We start from the raw sequence: 20,000 nt of genomic DNA on the forward strand, positions 1-20,000 counted from the left end.
TGTTAATACTGTAATATCATTTCAGTATAGTCAGTATGTCAGCCTAATTCTAAGAAATGCAATTTTTTTATATAAGTTTTTTCGGTTATATTAATTTGTTAATACTGTAATAACATTAAAATTTCAGTTTAGCGCGAATCAGTAAGATTTACGTTTTTCGTATGTCAGTATAATTGCTGTTTTTCAGTATAAATTAAATCTAAGAAAGTGCTAGTTTTCGAAAAGCACTGGTTATATGAATTTGTTAATACTGTAATATCATTTCAGTATAGGCGGTACGCTTTTCGAGTTAATAATATACAATTAACAAGAAAATCAACTATGAGCCTAATTCTAAGAAATGCAATTTTTTCGGTTATATTAATTTGTTAATACTGTAATAACATTAAAATTTTACTTTAGCGCAAATCAGTAAAAGTGATGTTTTCGCAAGTCAGTAAAATTGTTGTTTTTCAGTATAAGTTTAAATCAAAGAGAGTGCTATTTTTTCGAAATGCACTGGTTATATGAATTTGCTAATCCCGTAATATTATACAAATTTTACGTTAGTGCAGTTCTGTAAAATTGATGCTTTTCAGTATAAGTCAAGATTTAGGAAAGTGCTAGTTTTCGAAATGCACTGGTTTTATGAATTTGTTTATACTCAAATAACATTGAAATTTGACTGTAGCGCAAATCAGTAGAAGTGATGTTTTTCAGTACAAGTGGTACCTTTTTCGAGTTATTAATATACAATTTACAAGAAAATCAACTTTGAGCCTAAATCTAAGAAAATACAATTTATTAAGTTTTTTCGGTTATATTAATTTGTTAATACTGTAATAACATGAAAATTTCAGTTTAGCGCAAATCAGTAAAATTTATGTTTTTCGTATGTCAGTATAATTACTGTTTTTCAGTATAAGTTTAAATCTAAGAAAGTGCTATTTTTTCAATATGCTCTAGTTATATGAATTTGTTAATCCTGTCTTAACATGAAAATTTCACTTTAGCGCAAATCACTAAAACTGATGTTTTCCAGTATAAGTCAAGATTTAAGAAAGTGCTAGTTTTTGTAAATGCACGGGTTATAAGAATTTGTTAATACTGTAATATCATTTCAGTATAAGCGGTACCCTTTTCGAGTTAATAATATACAATTAACAAGAAAATCAACTATGAGCCTAATTCTAAGAAATGCAATTTTTTCGGTTATATTAATTTGTTAATACTATAATAACATGAAAATTTCACTTAAGCGCAAATCAGTAAAATTTATGTTTTTCGAATGTTAGTAAGTTTGTTGTTTTTCAGTATTCGAAATGCACTGGTTTTATGAATTTGTTTATACTCAAATAACATTGAAATTTGACTGTAGCGCAAATCAGTAGAAGTGATGTTTTTCAGTACAAGTGGTACCTTTTTCGAGTTATTAATATACAATTTACAAGAAAATCAACTTTGAGCCTAAATCTAAGAAAATACAATTTATTAAGTTTTTTCGGTTATAGTAATTTGTTAATACTGTAATAACATGAAAATTTCAGTTTAGCGCAAATCAGTAAGATTTACGTTTTTCGTATGTCAGTATAATTGCTGTTTTTCAGTATAAATTAAATCTAAGAAAGGGCTAGTTTTCGAAATGCACTGGTTATATGAATTTGTTAATACTGTAATATCATTTCAGTATAAACGGTACCCTTTTCGAGTTAATAATATACAATTAACAAGAAAATCAACTATGAGCCTAAATCTAAAAAAATGCAATTTTTTAAGTTTTTTCGGTTATATTAATTTGTTAATACTGTAATAACATTAAAATTTGACTTTAGCGCAAATCAGTAAAATTTATGTTTTTCGTATGTTAGTAAGTTTGTTGTTTTTCAGTATTCGAAATGCACTGGTTATATGAATTTGTTAATACTGTAATAACATTAAAATTTGACTTTAGCGCAAATCAGTAAAAGTGACGTTTTTCAGTATAAGCGGTACCTCTTTCGAGTTAAAAATATACAATTTACAAGAAAATCAACTTTGAGCTTAAATCTAAAAAAATGCAATTTTATAAATTTTTTCGGTCATACTAATTTGTTAATACTGTAATAACATTAAAATTTGACTTTAGCGCAAATCAGTAAAGTGATGTTTCTCAGTATAAGCGCTACCTTTTTCGAGTTAATAATATACAATTTACAAGAAAATCAACTTTGAGCCTAAGTCTAAGAAAATGCAAGTTTATAAGTTTTTAAGGTTATATTAATTTGGTAATACTTGTACTGTAATAACATGTAAATTTCAGTTTAGCGCAAATCAGTAAGATTTACGTTTTTCGTATGTCAGTATAATTGCTGTTTTTCAGTATAAATTAAATCTAAGAAAGTGCTAGTTTTCGAAAAGCACTGGTTATATGAATTTGTTAATACTGTAATATCATTTCAGTATAGTCAGTATGTCAGCCTAATTCTAAGAAATGCAACTTTTTTATATAAGTTTTTTCGGTTATATTAATTTGTTAATACTGTAATAACATTAAAATTTCAGTTTAGCGCGAATCAGTAAGATTTACGTTTTTCGTATGTCAGTATAATTGCTGTTTTTCAGTATAAATTAAATCTAAGAAAGTGCTAGTTTTCGAAAAGCACTGGTTATATGAATTTGTTAATACTGTAATATCATTTCAGTATAGGCGGTACGCTTTTCGAGTTAATAATATACAATTAACAAGAAAATCAACTATGAGCCTAATTCTAAGAAATGCAATTTTTTCGGTTATATTAATTTGTTAATACTGTAATAACATTAAAATTTTACTTTAGCGCAAATCAGTAAAAGTGATGTTTTCGCAAGTCAGTAAAATTGTTGTTTTTCAGTATAAGTTTAAATCAAAGAGAGTGCTATTTTTTCGAAATGCACTGGTTATATGAATTTGCTAATCCCGTAATATTATACAAATTTTACGTTAGTGCAGTTCTGTAAAATTGATGCTTTTCAGTATAAGTCAAGATTTAGGAAAGTGCTAGTTTTCGAAATGCACTGGTTTTATGAATTTGTTTATACTCAAATAACATTGAAATTTGACTGTAGCGCAAATCAGTAGAAGTGATGTTTTTCAGTACAAGTGGTACCTTTTTCGAGTTATTAATATACAATTTACAAGAAAATCAACTTTGAGCCTAAATCTAAGAAAATACAATTTATTAAGTTTTTTCGGTTATATTAATTTGTTAATACTGTAATAACATGAAAATTTCAGTTTAGCGCAAATCAGTAAAATTTATGTTTTTCGTATGTCAGTATAATTACTGTTTTTCAGTATAAGTTTAAATCTAAGAAAGTGCTATTTTTTCAATATGCTCTAGTTATATGAATTTGTTAATCCTGTCTTAACATGAAAATTTCACTTTAGCGCAAATCACTAAAACTGATGTTTTCCAGTATAAGTCAAGATTTAAGAAAGTGCTAGTTTTTGTAAATGCACGGGTTATAAGAATTTGTTAATACTGTAATATCATTTCAGTATAAGCGGTACCCTTTTCGAGTTAATAATATACAATTAACAAGAAAATCAACTATGAGCCTAATTCTAAGAAATGCAATTTTTTCGGTTATATTAATTTGTTAATACTATAATAACATGAAAATTTCACTTAAGCGCAAATCAGTAAAATTTATGTTTTTCGAATGTTAGTAAGTTTGTTGTTTTTCAGTATTCGAAATGCACTGGTTTTATGAATTTGTTTATACTCAAATAACATTGAAATTTGACTGTAGCGCAAATCAGTAGAAGTGATGTTTTTCAGTACAAGTGGTACCTTTTTCGAGTTATTAATATACAATTTACAAGAAAATCAACTTTGAGCCTAAATCTAAGAAAATACAATTTATTAAGTTTTTTCGGTTATAGTAATTTGTTAATACTGTAATAACATGAAAATTTCAGTTTAGCGCAAATCAGTAAGATTTACGTTTTTCGTATGTCAGTATAATTGCTGTTTTTCAGTATTAATTAAATCTAAGAAAGTGCTAGTTTTCGAAATGCACTGGTTATATGAATTTGTTAATACTGTAATATCATTTCAGTATAAACGGTACCCTTTTCGAGTTAATAATATACAATTAACAAGAAAATCAACTATGAGCCTAAATCTAAGAAAATGCAATTTTTTAAGTTTTTCGGTTATATTAATTTGTTAATACTGTAATAACATTAAAATTTGACTTTAGCGCAAATCAGTAAAATTTATGTTTTTCGTATGTTAGTAAGTTTGTTGTTTTTCAGTATTCGAAATGCACTGGTTATATGAATTTGTTAATACTGTAATATCATTTCAGTATAAACGGTACCCTTTTCGAGTTAATAATATACAATTAACAAGAAAATCAACTATGAGCCTAAATCTAAGAAAATGCAATTTTTTAAGTTTTTTCGGTTATATTAATTTGTTAATACTGTAATAACATTAAAATTTGACTTTAGCGCAAATCAGTAAAATTTATGTTTTTCGTATGTTAGTAAGTTTGTTGTTTTTCAGTATTCGAAATGCACTGGTTATATGAATTTGTTAATACTGTAATAACATTAAAATTTGACTTTAGCGCAAATCACTAAAAGTGACGTTTTTCAGTATAAGCGGTACCTCTTTCGAGTTAAAAATATACAATTTACAAGAAAATCAACTTTGAGCCTAAGTCTAATTAAATGCAAGTTTATAAGTTTTTAAGGTTATATTAATTTGGTAATACTTGTACTGTAATAACATGAAAATTTCAGTTTAGCGCAAATCAGTAAGATTTACGTTTTTCGTATGTCAGTATAATTGCTGTTTTTCAGTATAAATTAAATCTAAGAAAGTGCTAGTTTTCGAAAAGCACTGGTTATATGAATTTGTTAATACTGTAATATCATTTCAGTATAGTCAGTATGTCAGCCTAATTCTAAGAAATGCAATTTTTTTATATAAGTTTTTTCGGTTATATTAATTTGTTAATACTGTAATAACATTAAAATTTCAGTTTAGCGCGAATCAGTAAGATTTACGTTTTTCGTATGTCAGTATAATTGCTGTTTTTCAGTATAAATTAAATCTAAGAAAGTGCTAGTTTTCGAAAAGCACTGGTTATATGAATTTGTTAATACTGTAATATCATTTCAGTATAAGCGGTACGCTTTTCGAGTTAATAATATACAATTAACAAGAAAACCAACTATGAGCCTAAATCTAAGAAAATGCAATTTTTTAAGTTTTTTCAGTTATATTAATTTGTTAATACTGTAATAACATTAAAATTTCAGTTTAGCGCGAATCAGTAAGATTTACGTTTTTCGTATGTCAGTATAATTGCTGTTTTTCAGTATAAATTAAATCTAAGAAAGTGCTAGTTTTCGAAAAGCACTGGTTATATGAATTTGTTAATACTGTAATATCATTTCAGTATAAGCGGTACGCTTTTCGAGTTAATAATATACAATTAACAAGAAAATCAACTATGAGCCTAATTCTAAGAAATGCAATTTTTTCGGTTATATTAATTTGTTAATACTGTAATAACATTAAAATTTTACTTTAGCGCAAATCAGTAAAAGTGATGTTTTCGCAAGTCAGTAAAATTGTTGTTTTTCAGTATAAGTTTAAATCAAAGAGAGTGCTATTTTTTCGAAATGCACTGGTTATATGAATTTGCTAATCCCGTAATATTATACAAATTTTACGTTAGTGCAGTTCTGTAAAATTGATGCTTTTCAGTATAAGTCAAGATTTAGGAAAGTGCTAGTTTTCGAAATGCACTGGTTTTATGAATTTGTTTATACTCAAATAACATTGAAATTTGACTGTAGCGCAAATCAGTAGAAGTGATGTTTTTCAGTACAAGTGGTACCTTTTTCGAGTTATTAATATACAATTTACAAGAAAATCAACTTTGAGCCTAAATCTAAGAAAATACAATTTATTAAGTTTTTTCGGTTATATTAATTTGTTAATACTGTAATAACATGAAAATTTCAGTTTAGCGCAAATCAGTAAAATTTATGTTTTTCGTATGTCAGTATAATTACTGTTTTTCAGTATAAGTTTAAATCTAAGAAAGTGCTATTTTTTCAATATGCTCTAGTTATATGAATTTGTTAATCCTGTCTTAACATGAAAATTTCACTTTAGCGCAAATCACAAAAACTGATGGTTTCCAGTATAAGTCAAGATTTAAGAAAGTGCTAGTTTTTGTAAATGCACGGGTTATAAGAATTTGTTAATACTGTAATATCATTTCAGTATAAGCGGTACCCTTTTCGAGTTAATAATATACAATTAACAAGAAAATCAACTATGAGCCTAATTCTAAAAAATGCAATTTTTTCGGTTATATTAATTTGTTAATACTAAAATAACATGAAAATTTCACTTAAGCCCAAATCAGTAAAATTTATGTTTTTCGAATGTTAGTAAGTTTGTTGTTTTTCAGTATTCGAAATGCACTGGTTTTATGAATTTGTTTATACTCAAATAACATTGAAATTTGACTGTAGCGCAAATCAGTAGAAGTGATGTTTTTCAGTACAAGTGGTACCTTTTTCGAGTTATTAATATACAATTTACAAGAAAATCAACTTTGAGCCTAAATCTAAGAAAATACAATTTATTAAGTTTTTTCGGTTATAGTAATTTGTTAATACTGTAATAACATGAAAATTTCAGTTTAGCGCAAATCAGTAAGATTTACGTTTTTCGTATGTCAGTATAATTGCTGTTTTTCAGTATTAATTAAATCTAAGAAAGTGCTAGTTTTCGAAATGCACTGGTTATATGAATTTGTTAATACTGTAATATCATTTCAGTATAAACGGTACCCTTTTCGAGTTAATAATATACAATTAACAAGAAAATCAACTATGAGCCTAAATCTAAGAAAATGCAATTTTTTAAGTTTTTTCGGTTATATTAATTTGTTAATACTGTAATAACATTAAAATTTGACTTTGGCGCAAATCAGTAAAATTTATGTTTTTCGTATGTTAGTAAGTTTGTTGTTTTTCAGTATTCGAAATGCACTGGTTATATGAATTTGTTAATACTGTAATAACATTAAAATTTGACTTTAGCGCAAATCAGTAAAAGTGACGTTTTTCAGTATAAGCGGTACCTCTTTCGAGTTAAAAATATACAATTTACAAGAAAATCAACTTTGAGCTTAAATCTAAAAAAATGCAATTTTATAAATTTTTTCGGTCATACTAATTTGTTAATACTGTAATAACATTAAAATTTGACTTTAGCGCAAATCAGTAAAGTGATGTTTCTCAGTATAAGCGCTACCTTTTTCGAGTTAATAATATACAATTTACAAGAAAATCAACTTTGAGCCTAAGTCTAAGAAAATGCAAGTTTATAAGGTTATATTAATTTGTTAATACTTGTACTGTAATAACATGAAAATTTCAGTTTAGCGCAAATCAGTATGATTTACGTTTTTCGTATGTCAGTATAATTGCTGTTTTTCAGTATAAATTAAATCTAAGAAAGTGCTAGTTTTCGAAAAGCACTGGTTATATGAATTTGTTAATACTGTAATATCATTTAAGTATAGTCAGTATGTCAGCCTAATTCTAAGAAATGCAATTTTTTTATATAAGTTTTTCCGGTTATATTAATTTGTTAATACTGTAATAACATTAAAATTTCAGTTTAGCGCGAATCAGTAAGATTTACGTTTTTCGTATGTCAGTATAATTGCTGTTTTTCAGTATAAATTAAATCTAAGAAAGTGCTGGTTTTCGAAAAGCACTGGTTATATGAATTTGTTAATACTGTAATATCATTTCAGTATAAGCGGTACGCTTTTCGAGTTAATAATATACAATTAACAAGAAAATCAACTATGAGCCTAAATCTAAGAAAATACAATTTTTTAAGTTTTTTCGGTTATATTAATTTGGTAATACTGAAATAACATGAAAATTTCAGTTTAGCGCAAATCAGTAAAATTTACGTTTTTCGTATGTCAGTATAATTGCTGTTTTGCAGTATAAATTAAATCTAAGAAAGTGCTAGTTTTCGAAATGCACTGGTTATATGAATTTGTTAAAACTGTAATATCATTTCAGTATAAGCGGTACCCTTTTCGAGTTAATAATATACAATTAACAAGAAAATCAACTATGAGCCTAAATCTAAGAAAATCAAATTTTTTAAGTTTTTTCGGATATATAAATTTGTTAATACTGTAATAACATTAAAATTTGACTTTAGCGCAAATCAGTAAAATTTATGTTTTTCGTATGTTAGTAAGTTTGTTGTTTTTCAGTTTTCGAAATGCACTGGTTATATGAATTTGCTAATACTGTAATAACATTAAAATTTTACTTTAGCGCAAATCAATAAAAGTGATGTTTTCGCAAGTCAGTAAAATTGTTGTTTTTCAGTATAAGTTTAAATCAAAGAGAGTGCTATTTTTTCGAAATGCACTGGTTATATGAATTTGCTAATCCCGTAATATTATACAAATTTTACGTTAGTGCAGTTCTGTAAAATTGATGCTTTTCAGTATAAGTCAAGATTTAGGAAAGTGCTAGTTTTCGAAATGCACTGGTTTTATGAATTTGTTTATACTCAAATAACATTGAAATTTGACTGTAGCGCAAATCAGTAGAAGTGATGTTTTTCAGTACAAGTGGTACCTTTTTCGAGTTATTAATATACAATTTACAAGAAAATCAACTTTGAGCCTAAATCTAAGAAAATCCAATTTTTTAAGTTTTTTCGGATATATAAACTTGTTAATACTGTAATAACATGAAAATTTCACTTTAGCGCAAATCACTAAAACTAATGTTTTCCAGTATAAGTCAAGATTTAAGAAAGTGCTAGTTTTTGTAAATACACGGGTTATATAAATTTGTTAATACTGTAATATCATTTCAGTATAAGCGGTACCCTTTTCGAGTTAATAATATACAATTTACAAGAAAATCAACTTTGAGCCTAAATCTAAGAAAATGCAATTTTTTAAGTTTTTTCGGTTATAGTAATTTGTTAATACTGTAATAACATGAAAATTTCAGTTTAGCGCAAATCAGTAAGATTTACGTTTTACGTATGTCAGTATAATTGCTGTTTTTCAGTAAAAATTAAATCTAAGAAAGTGCTAGTTTTCGAAATGCACTGGTTATATGAATTTGTTAATACTGTAATATCATTTCAGTATAAACGGTACCCTTTTCGAGTTAATAATATACAATTAACAAGAAAATCAACTATGAGCCTAAATCTAAGAAAATGCAATTTTTTAAGTTTTTTCGGTTATATTAATTTGTTAATACTGTAATAACATTAAAATTTGACTTTAGCGCAAATCAGTAAAATTTATGTTTTTCGTATGTTAGTAAGTTTGTTGTTTTTCAGCATTCGAAATGCACTGGTTATATGAATTTGTTAATACTGTAATAACAGTAAAATTTGACTTTAGCGCAAATCAGTAAAAGTGACGTTTTTCAGTATAAGCGGTACCTCTTTCGAGTTAAAGATATACAATTTACAAGAAAATCAACTTTGAGCTTAAATCTAAAAAAATGCAATTTTATACATTTTTTCGGTCATACTAATTTGTTAATACTGTAATAACATTAAATTTTGACTTTAGCGCAAATCAGTAAGATTTACGTTTTTCGCATGTCAGAATAATTGCTGTTTTTCAGTATAAATTAAATCTAAGAAAGTGCTAGTTGTCGAAATGCACTGGTTATATGAATTTGTTAATACTGTAATATCATTTCAGTATAAGCGGTACCCTTTTCGAGTTAATAATATACAATTAACAAGAAAATCAACTATAAGCCTAAATCTAAGAAAATGCAATTTTTTAAGTTTTTTCGGTTATATTAATTTGTTAATACTGTAATAACATTAAAATTTAACTTTAGCGCAAATCAGTAAAATTTATGTTTTTCGTATGTTAGTAAGATTGTTGTTTTTCAGTATTCGAAATGCACTGGTTATATGAATTTGTTAATACTGTAATAACATTAAAATTTGACTTTAGCGCAAATCAGTAAAAGTGACGTTTTTCAGTATAAGCGGTACCTTTTTCGAGTTAAAAATATACAATTTACAAGAAAATCAACTTTGAGCTTAAATCTAAAAAAATGCAATTTTACTAATTTGTTAATACTGTAATAACATTAAAATTTGACTTTAGCGCAAATCAGTAAAGTGATGTTTCTCAGTATAAGCGCTACCTTTTTCGAGTTAATAATATACAATTTACAAGAAAATCAACTTTGAGCCTAAGTCTAAGAAAATGCAAGTTTATAAGTTTTTAAGGTTATATTAATTTGTTAATACTTGTACTGTAATAACATGAAAATTTCAGTTTATCGCAAATCAGTAAGATTTACGTTTTTCGTATGTCAGTATAATTGCTGTTTTTCAGTATAAATTAAATCTAAGAAAGTGCTAGTTTTCGAAAAGCACTGGTTATATGAATTTGTTAATACTGTAATATCATTTCAGTATAGTCAGTATGTCAGCCTAATTCTAAGAAATGCAATTTTTTTATATAAGTTTTTTCGGTTATATTAATTTGTTAATACTGTAATAACATTAAAATTTCAGTTTAGCGCGAATCAGTAAGATTTACGTTTTTCGTATGTCAGTATAATTGCTGTTTTTCAGTATAAATTAAATCTAAGAAAGTGCTAGTTTTCGAAAAGCACTGGTTATATGAATTTGTTAATACTGTAATATCATTTCAGTATAAGCGGTACGCTTTTCGAGTTAATAATATACAATTAACAAGAAAATCAACTATGAGTCTAAATCTAAGAAAATACAATTTTTTAAGTTTTTTCGGTTATACTAATTTGTTAATACTGTAATAACATGAAAATTTCAGTTTAGCGCAAATCAGTAAAATTTATGTTTTTCGTATGTCAGTATAATTGCTGTTTTTCAGTATAAATTAAATCTAAGAAAGTGCTAGTTTTCGAAATGCACTGGTTATATGAATTTGTTAATACTGTAATATCATTTCAGTATAAGCGGTACCCTTTTCGAGTTAATAATATACAATTAACAAGAAAATCAACTATGAGCTTAAATCTAAAAAAATGCAATTTTATAAATTTTTTCGGTCATACTAATTTGTTAATACTGTAATAACATTAAAATTTGACTTTAGCGCAAATCAGTAAAGTGATGTTTCTCAGTATAAGCGCTACCTTTTTCGAGTTAATAATATACAATTTACAAGAAAATCAACTTTGAGCCTAAGTCTAAGAAAATGCAAGTTTATAAGTTTTTTCGGTTATATTAATTTGTTAATACTGTAATAACATGAAAATTTCAGTTTAGCGCTAATCAGTAAGATTTACGTTTTTCGCATGTCAGAATAATTGCTGTTTTTCAGTATAAATTAAATCTAAGAAAGTGCTAGTTGTCGAAATGCACTGGTTATATGAATTTGTTAATACTGTAATATCATTTCAGTATAAGCGGTACCCTTTTCGAGTTAATAATATACAATTAACAAGAAAATCAACTATAAGCCTAAATCTAAGAAAATGCAATTTTTTAAGTTTTTTTGGTTATATTAATTTGTTAATACTGTAATAACATTAAAATTTAACTTTAGCGCAAATCAGTAAAATTTATGTTTTTCGTATGTTAGTAAGATTGTTGTTTTTCAGTATTCGAAATGCACTGGTTATATGAATTTGTTAATACTGTAATAACATTAAAATTTGACTTTAGCGCAAATCAGTAAAAGTGACGTTTTTCAGTATAAGCGGTACCTTTTTCGAGTTAAAAATATACAATTTACAAGAAAATCAACTTTGAGCTTAAATCTAAAAAAATGCAATTTTATAAATTTTTTCGGTCATACTAATTTGTTAATAATGTAATAACATTAAAATTTGACTTTAGCGCAAATCAGTAAAGTGATGTTTCTCAGTATAAGCGCTACCTTTTTCGAGTTAATAATATACAATTTACAAGAAAATCAACTTTGAGCCTAAGTCTAAGAAAATGCAAGTTTATAAGTTTTTTCGGTTATATTAATTTGTTAATACTGTAATAACATTAAAATTTCAGTTTAGCGCGAATCAGTAAGATTTACGTTTTTCGTATGTCAGTATAATTGCTGTTTTTTAGTATAAATTAAATCTAAGAAAGTGCTAGTTTTCGAAATGCACTGGTTATATTAATTTGTTAATACTGTAATATCATTTCAGTATAAGCGGTACCCTTTTCGAGTTAATAATATACAATTAACAAGAAAATCAACTATGAGCCTAAATCTAAGAAAATGCAATTTTTTAAGTTTTTTCAGTTATATTAATTTGTTAATACTGTAATAACATTAAAATTTGACTTTAGCGCAAATCAGTAAAATTTATGTTTTTCGTATGTTAGTAAGTTTGTTGTTTTTCAGTATTCGAAATGCACTGGTTATATGAATTTGCTAATACTGTAATAACATTAAAATTTTACTTTAGCGCAAATCAGTAAAAGTGATCTTTTCGCAAGTCAGTAAAATTGTTGTTTTTCAGTATAAGTTTAAATCAAAGAGGGTGCTATTTTTTCGAAATGCACTGGTTATATGAATTTGCTAATCCCGTAATATTATACAAATTTTACGTTAGTGCAGTTCTGTAAAATTGATGCTTTTCAGTATAAGTCAAGATTTAGGAAAGTGCTAGTTTTCGAAATGCACTGGTTTTATGAATTTGTTTATACTCAAATAACATTGAAATTTGACTGTAGCGCAAATCAGTAAAATTTATGTTTTTCGTATGTTAGTAAGATTGTTGTTTTTCAGTATTCGAAATGCACTGGTTATATGAATTTGTTAATACTGTAATAACATTAAAATTTGACTTTAGCGCAAATCAGTAAAGTGATGTTTATCAGTATAAGCGCTACCTTTTTCGAGTTAATAATATACAATTTACAAGAAAATCAACTTTGAGCCTAAATCTAAGAAAATACAATTTATTAAGTTTTTTCGGTTATAGTAATTTGTTAATACTGTAATAACATGAAAATTTCAGTTTAGCGCAAATCAGTAAGATTTACGTTTTTCGTATGTCAGTATAATTGCTGTTTTTCAGTAAAAATTAAATCTAAGAAAGTGCTAGTTTTCGAAATGCACTGGTTATATGAATTTGTTTATACTGTAATATCATTTCAGTATAAACGGTACCTTTTTCGAGTTAATAATATACAATTAACGAGAAAATCAACTATGAGCCTAAATCTAAGAAAATGCAATTTTTTAAGTTTTTTCGGTTATATTAATTTGTTAATACTGTAATAACATTAAAATTTGACTTTAGCGCAAATCAGTAAAATTTATGTTTTTCGTATGTTAGTAAGTTTGTTGTTTTTCAGCATTCGAAATGCACTGGTTATATGAATTTGTTAATACTGTAATAACATGAAAATTTCAGTTTAGCGCAAATCAGTAAGATTTACGTTTTTCGCATGTCAGAATAATTGCTGTTTTTCAGTATAGATTAAATCTAAGAAAGTGCTAGTTGTCGAAATGCACTGGTTATATGAATTTGTTAATACTGTAATATCATTTCAGTATAAGCGGTACCCTTTTCGAGTTAATAATATACAATTAACAAGAAAATCAGCTATGAGCTTAAATCTAAAAAATGCAATTTTATACATTTTTTCGGTCATACTAATTTGTTAATACTGTAATAACATTAAAATTTGACTTTAGCGCAAATCAGTAGAAGTGATGTTTCTCAGTATAAGCGCTACCTTTTTCGAGTTAATAATATACAATTTACAAGAAAATCAACTTTGAGCCTAAGTCTAAGAAAATGCAAGTTTATAAGTTTTTAAGGTTATATTAATTTGTTAATACTTGTACTGTAATAACATAAAAATTTCAGTTTATCGCAAATCAGTAAGATTTACGTTTTTCGTATGTCAGTATAATTGCTGTTTTTCAGTATAAATTAAATCTAAGAAAGTGCTAGTTTTCGAAAAGCACTGGTTATATGAATTTGTTAATACTGTAATATCATTTCAGTATAGTCAGTATGTCAGCCTAATTCTAAGAAATGCAATTTTTTTATATAAGTTTTTTCGGTTATATTAATTTGTTAATACTGTAATAACATTAAAATTTCAGTTTAGCGCGAATCAGTAAGATTTACGTTTTTCGTATGTCAGTATAATTGCTGTTTTTCAGTATAAATTAAATCTAAGAAAGTGCTAGTTTTCGAAAAGCACTGGTTATATGAATTTGTTAATACTGTAATAACATTAAAATTTGACTTTAGCGCAAATCAGTAAAAGTGACGTTTTTCAGTATAAGCGGTACCTTTTTCGAGTTAAAAATATACAATTTACAAGAAAATCAACTTTGAGCTTAAATCTAAAAAAATGCAATTTTATAAATTTTTTCGGTCATACTAATTTGTTAATACTGTAATAACATTAAAATTTGACTTTAGCGCAAATCAGTAAAGTGATGTTTCTCAGTATAAGCGCTACCTTTTTCGAGTTAATAATATACAATTTACAAGAAAATCAACTTTGAGCCTAAGTCTAAGAAAATGCAAGTTTATAAGTTTTTTCGGTTATATTAATTTGTTAATACTGTAATAACATTAAAATTTCAGTTTAGCGCGAATCAGTAAGATTTACGTTTTTCGTATGTCAGTATAATTGCTGTTTTTTAGTATAAATTAAATCTAAGAAAGTGCTAGTTTTCGAAATGCACTGGTTATATGAATTTGTTAATACTGTAATATCATTTCAGTATAAGCGGTACCCTTTTCGAGTTAATAATATACAATTAACAAGAAAATCAACTATGAGCCTAAATCTAAGAAAATGCAATTTTTTAAGTTTTTTCAGTTATATTAATTTGTTAATACTGTAATAACATTAAAATTTGACTTTAGCGCAAATCAGTAAAATTTATGTTTTTCGTATGTTAGTAAGTTTGTTGTTTTTCAGTATTCGAAATGCACTGGTTATATGAATTTGCTAATACTGTAATAACATTAAAATTTTACTTTAGCGCAAATCAGTAAAAGTGATCTTTTCGCAAGTCAGTAAAATTGTTGTTTTTCAGTATAAGTTTAAATCAAAGAGAGTGCTATTTTTTCGAAATGCACTGGTTATATGAATTTGCTAATCCCGTAATATTATACAAATTTTACGTTAGTGCAGTTCTGTAAAATTGATGCTTTTCAGTATAAGTCAAGATTTAGGAAAGTGCTAGTTTTCGAAATGCACTGGTTTTATGAATTTGTTTATACTCAAATAACATTGAAATTTGACTGTAGCGCAAATCAGTAGAAGTGATGTTTTTCAGTACAAGTGGTACCTTTTTCGAGTTATTAATATACAATTTACAAGAAAATCAACTTTGAGCCCAAATCTAAGAAAATACAATTTATTAAGTTTTTTCTGTTATAGTAATTTGTTAATACTGTAATAACATGAAAATTTCAGTTTAGCGCAAATCAGTAAGATTTACGTTTTTCGTATGTCAGTTTAATTGCTGTTTTTCAGTAAAAATTAAATCTAAGAAAGTGCTAGTTTTCGAAATGCACTGGTTATATGAATTTGTTAATACTGTAATATCATTTCAGTATAAACGGTACCTTTTTCGAGTTAATAATATACAATTAACAAGAAAATCAACTATGAGCCTAAATCTAAGAAAATGCAATTTTTTAAGTTTTTTCGGTTATATTAATTTGTTAATACTGTAATAACATTAAAATTTGACTTTAGCGCAAATCAGTAAAATTTATGTTTTTCGTATGTTAGTAAGTTTGTTGTTTTTCAGCATTCGAAATGCACTGGTTATATGAATTTGTTAATACTGTAATAACATGAAAATTTCAGTTTAACGCAAATCAGTAAGATTTACGTTTTTCGCATGTCAGAATAATTGCTGTTTTTCAGTATAAATTAAATCTAAGAAAGTGCTAGTTGTCGAAATGCACTGGTTATATGAATTTGTTAATACTGTAATATCATTTCAGTATAAGCGGTACCCTTTTCGAGTTAATAATATACAATTAACAAGAAAATCAACTATAAGCCTAAATCTAAGAAAATGCAATTTTTTAAGTTTTTTCGGTTATATTAATTTGTTAATACTGTAATAACATTAAAATTTAACTTTAGCGCAAATCAGTAAAATTTATGTTTTTCGTATGTTAGTAAGATTGTTGTTTTTCAGTATTCGAAATGCACTGGTTATATGAATTTGTTAATACTGTAATAACATTAAAATTTGACTTTAGCGCAAATCAGTAAAAGTGACGTTTTTCAGTATAAGCGGTACCTTTTTCGAGTTAAAAATATACAATTTACAAGAAAATCAACTTTGAGCTTAAATCTAAAAAAATGCAATTTTATAAATTTTTTCGGTCATACTAATTTGTTAATACTGTAATAACATTAAAATTTGACTTTAGCGCAAATCAGTAAAGTGATGTTTCTCAGTATAAGCGCTACCTTTTTCGAGTTAATAATATACAATTTACAAGAAAATCAACTTTGAGCCTAAGTCTAAGAAAATGCAAGTTTATAAGTTTTTTCGGTTATATTAATTTGTTAATACTGTAATAACATTAAAATTTCAGTTTAGCGCGAATCAATAAGATTTACGTTTTTCGTATGTCAGTATAATTGCTGTTTTTTAGTATAAATTAAATCTAAGAAAGTGCTAGTTTTCGAAATGCACTGGTTATATGAATTTGTTAATACTGTAATATCATTTCAGTATAAGCGGTACCCTTTTCGAGTTAATAATATACAATTAACAAGAAAATCAACTATTAGCCTAAATCTAAGAAAATGCAATTTTTTAAGTTTTTTCAGTTATATTAATTTGTTAATACTGTAATAACATTAAAATTTGACTTTAGCGCAAATCAGTAAAATTTATGTTTTTCGTATGTTAGTAAGTTTGTTGTTTTTCAGTATTCGAAATGCACTGGTTATATGAATTTGCTAATACTGTAATAACATTAAAATTTTACTTTAGCGCAAATCAGTAAAATTTATGTTTTTCGTATGTTAGTAAGTTTGTTGTTTTTCAGTATTCGAAATGCACTGGTTATATGAATTTGTTAATACTGTAATATCATTTCAGTATAAACGGTACCCTTTTCGAGTTAATAATATACAATTAACAAGAAAATCAACTATGAGCCTAAATCTAAGAAAATGCAATTTTTTAAGTTTTTTCGGTTATATTAATTTGTTAATACTGTAATAACATTAAAATTTGACTTTAGCGCAAATCAGTAAATGTGACGTTTTTCAGTATAAGCGGTACCTCTTTCGAGTTAAAAATATACAATTTACAAGAAAATCAACTTTGAGCTTAAATCTAAAAAAATGCAATTTTATACATTTTTTCGGTCATACTAATTTGTTAATATTGTAATAACATTAAAATTTGACTTTAGCGCAAATCAGTAAAGTGATGTTTCTCAGTATAAGCGCTACCTTTTTCGAGTTAATAATATACAATTTACAAGAAAATCAACTTTGAGCCTAAGTCTAAGAAAATGCAAGTTTATAAGTTTTTAAGGTTATATTAATTTGTTAATACTTGTACTGTAATAACATGAAAATTTCAGTTTAGCGCAAATCAGTAAGATTTACGTTTTTCGTATGTCAGTATAATTGCTGTTTTTCAGTATAAATTAAATCTAAGAAAGTGCTAGTTTTCGAAAAGCACTGGTTATATGAATTTGTTAATACTGTAATATCATTTCAGTATAGTCAGTATGTCAGCCTAATTCTAAGAAATGCAATTTTTTTATATAAGTTTTTTCGGTTATATTAATTTGTTAATACTGTAATAACATTAAAATTTCAGTTTAGCGCGAATCAGTAAGATTTACGTTTTTCGTATGTCAGTATAATTGCTGTTTTTCAGTATAAATTAAATCTAAGAAAGTGCTAGTTTTCGAAAAGCACTGGTTATATGAATTTGTTAATACTGTAATATCATTTCAGTATAAGCGGTACGCTTTTCGAGTTAATAATATACAATTAACAAGAAAATCAACTATGAGCCTAAATCTAAGAAAATACAATTTTTTAAGTTTTTTCGGTTATATTAATTTGTTAATACTGTAATAACATGAAAATTTCAGTTTAGCGCAAATCAGTAAAATTTATGTTTTTCGTATGTCAGTATAATTACTGTTTTTCAGTATAAGTTTAAATCTAAGAAAGTGCTATTTTTTCAAAATGCTTTAGATATATGAATTTGTTAATCCTGTCTTAACATGAAAATTTCACTTTAGCGCAAATCACTAAAACTGATGTTTTCCGGTATAAGTCAAGATTTAAGAAAGTGCTAGTTTTTGTAAATACATGGGTTATATGAATTTGTTAATACTGTAATATCATTTCAGTATAAGCGGTACCCTTTTCGAGTTAATAATATACAATTAACAAGAAAATCAACTATGAGCCTAATTCTAAGAAATGCAATTTTTTCGGTTATATTAATTTGTTAATACTATAATAACATGAAAATTTCACTTAAGCGCAAATCAGTAAAATTTATGTTTTTCGTATGTTAGTAAGTTTGTTGTTTCTCAGTATTCGAAATGCACTGGTTATATGAATTTGTTAATACTGTAATAACATTAAAATTTGACTTTAACGCAAATCAGCAAAAGTGACGTTTTTCAGTATAAGCGGTACCTTTTTCGAGTTAAAAATATACAATTTACAAGAAAATCAACTTTGAGCTTAAATCTAAAAAAATGCAATTTTATAAATTTTTTCGGTCATACTGATTTGTTAATACTGTAATAACATTAAAATTTGACTTTAGCGCAAATCAGTAAAGTGATGTTTCTCAGTATAAGCGCTACCTTTTTCGAGTTAATAATATACAATTTACAAGAAAATCAACTTTGAGCCTAAGTCTAAGAAAATGCAAGTTTATAAGTTTTTTCGGTTATATTAATTTGTTAATACTGTAATAACATTAAAATTTCAGTTTAGCGCGAATCAGTAAGATTTACGTTTTTCGTATGTCAGTATAATTGCTGTTTTTCAGTATAAATTAAATCTAAGAAAGTGCTAGTTTTCGAAATGCACTGGTTATATGAATTTGTTAATACTGTAATATCATTTCAGTATAAGCGGTACCCTTTTCGAGTTAATAATATACAATTAACAAGAAAATCAACTATGAGCCTAAATCTAAGAAAATGCAATTTTTTAAGTTTTTTCGGTTATATTAATTTGTTAATACTGTAATAACATTAAAATTTGACTTTAGCGCAAATCAGTAAAAGTGATGTTTTCGCAAGTCAGTAAAATTGTTGTTTTTCAGTATAAGTTTAAATCAAAGAGAGTGCTATTTTTTCGAAATGCACTGGTTATATGAATTTGCTAATCCCGTAATATTATACAAATTTTACGTTAGTGCAGTTCTGTATAATTGCTGTTTTTCAGTATAAATTAAATCTAAGAAAGTGCTAGTTTTCGAAAAGCACTGGTTATATGAATTTGTTAATACTGTAATATCATTTCAGTATAGTCAGTATGTCAGCCTAATTCTAAGAAATGCAATTTTTTTATATAAGTTTTTTCGGTTATATTAATTTGTTAATACTGTAATAACATTAAAATTTCAGTTTAGCGCGAATCAGTAAGATTTACGTTTTTCGTATGTCAGTATAATTGCTGTTTTTCAGTATAAATTAAATCTAAGAAAGTGCTAGTTTTCGAAAAGCACTGGTTATATGAATTTGTTAATACTGTAATATCATTTCAGTATAAGCGGTACGCTTTTCGAGTTAATAATATACAATTAACAAGAAAATCAACTATGAGCCTAAATCTAAGAAAATACAATTTTTTAAGTTTTTTCGGTTATATTAATTTGTTAATACTGTAATAACATGAAAATTTCAGTTTAGCGCAAATCAGTAAAATTTATGTTTTTCGTATGTCAGTATAATTACTGTTTTTCAGTATAAGTTTAAATCTAAGAAAGTGCTATTT

This window comes from Bactrocera oleae, chromosome 6 (genome assembly GCF_042242935.1).
Source record: "Bactrocera oleae isolate idBacOlea1 chromosome 6, idBacOlea1, whole genome shotgun sequence".
In the NCBI taxonomy this organism is placed as follows: Eukaryota; Metazoa; Arthropoda; class Insecta; order Diptera; family Tephritidae; genus Bactrocera; species Bactrocera oleae.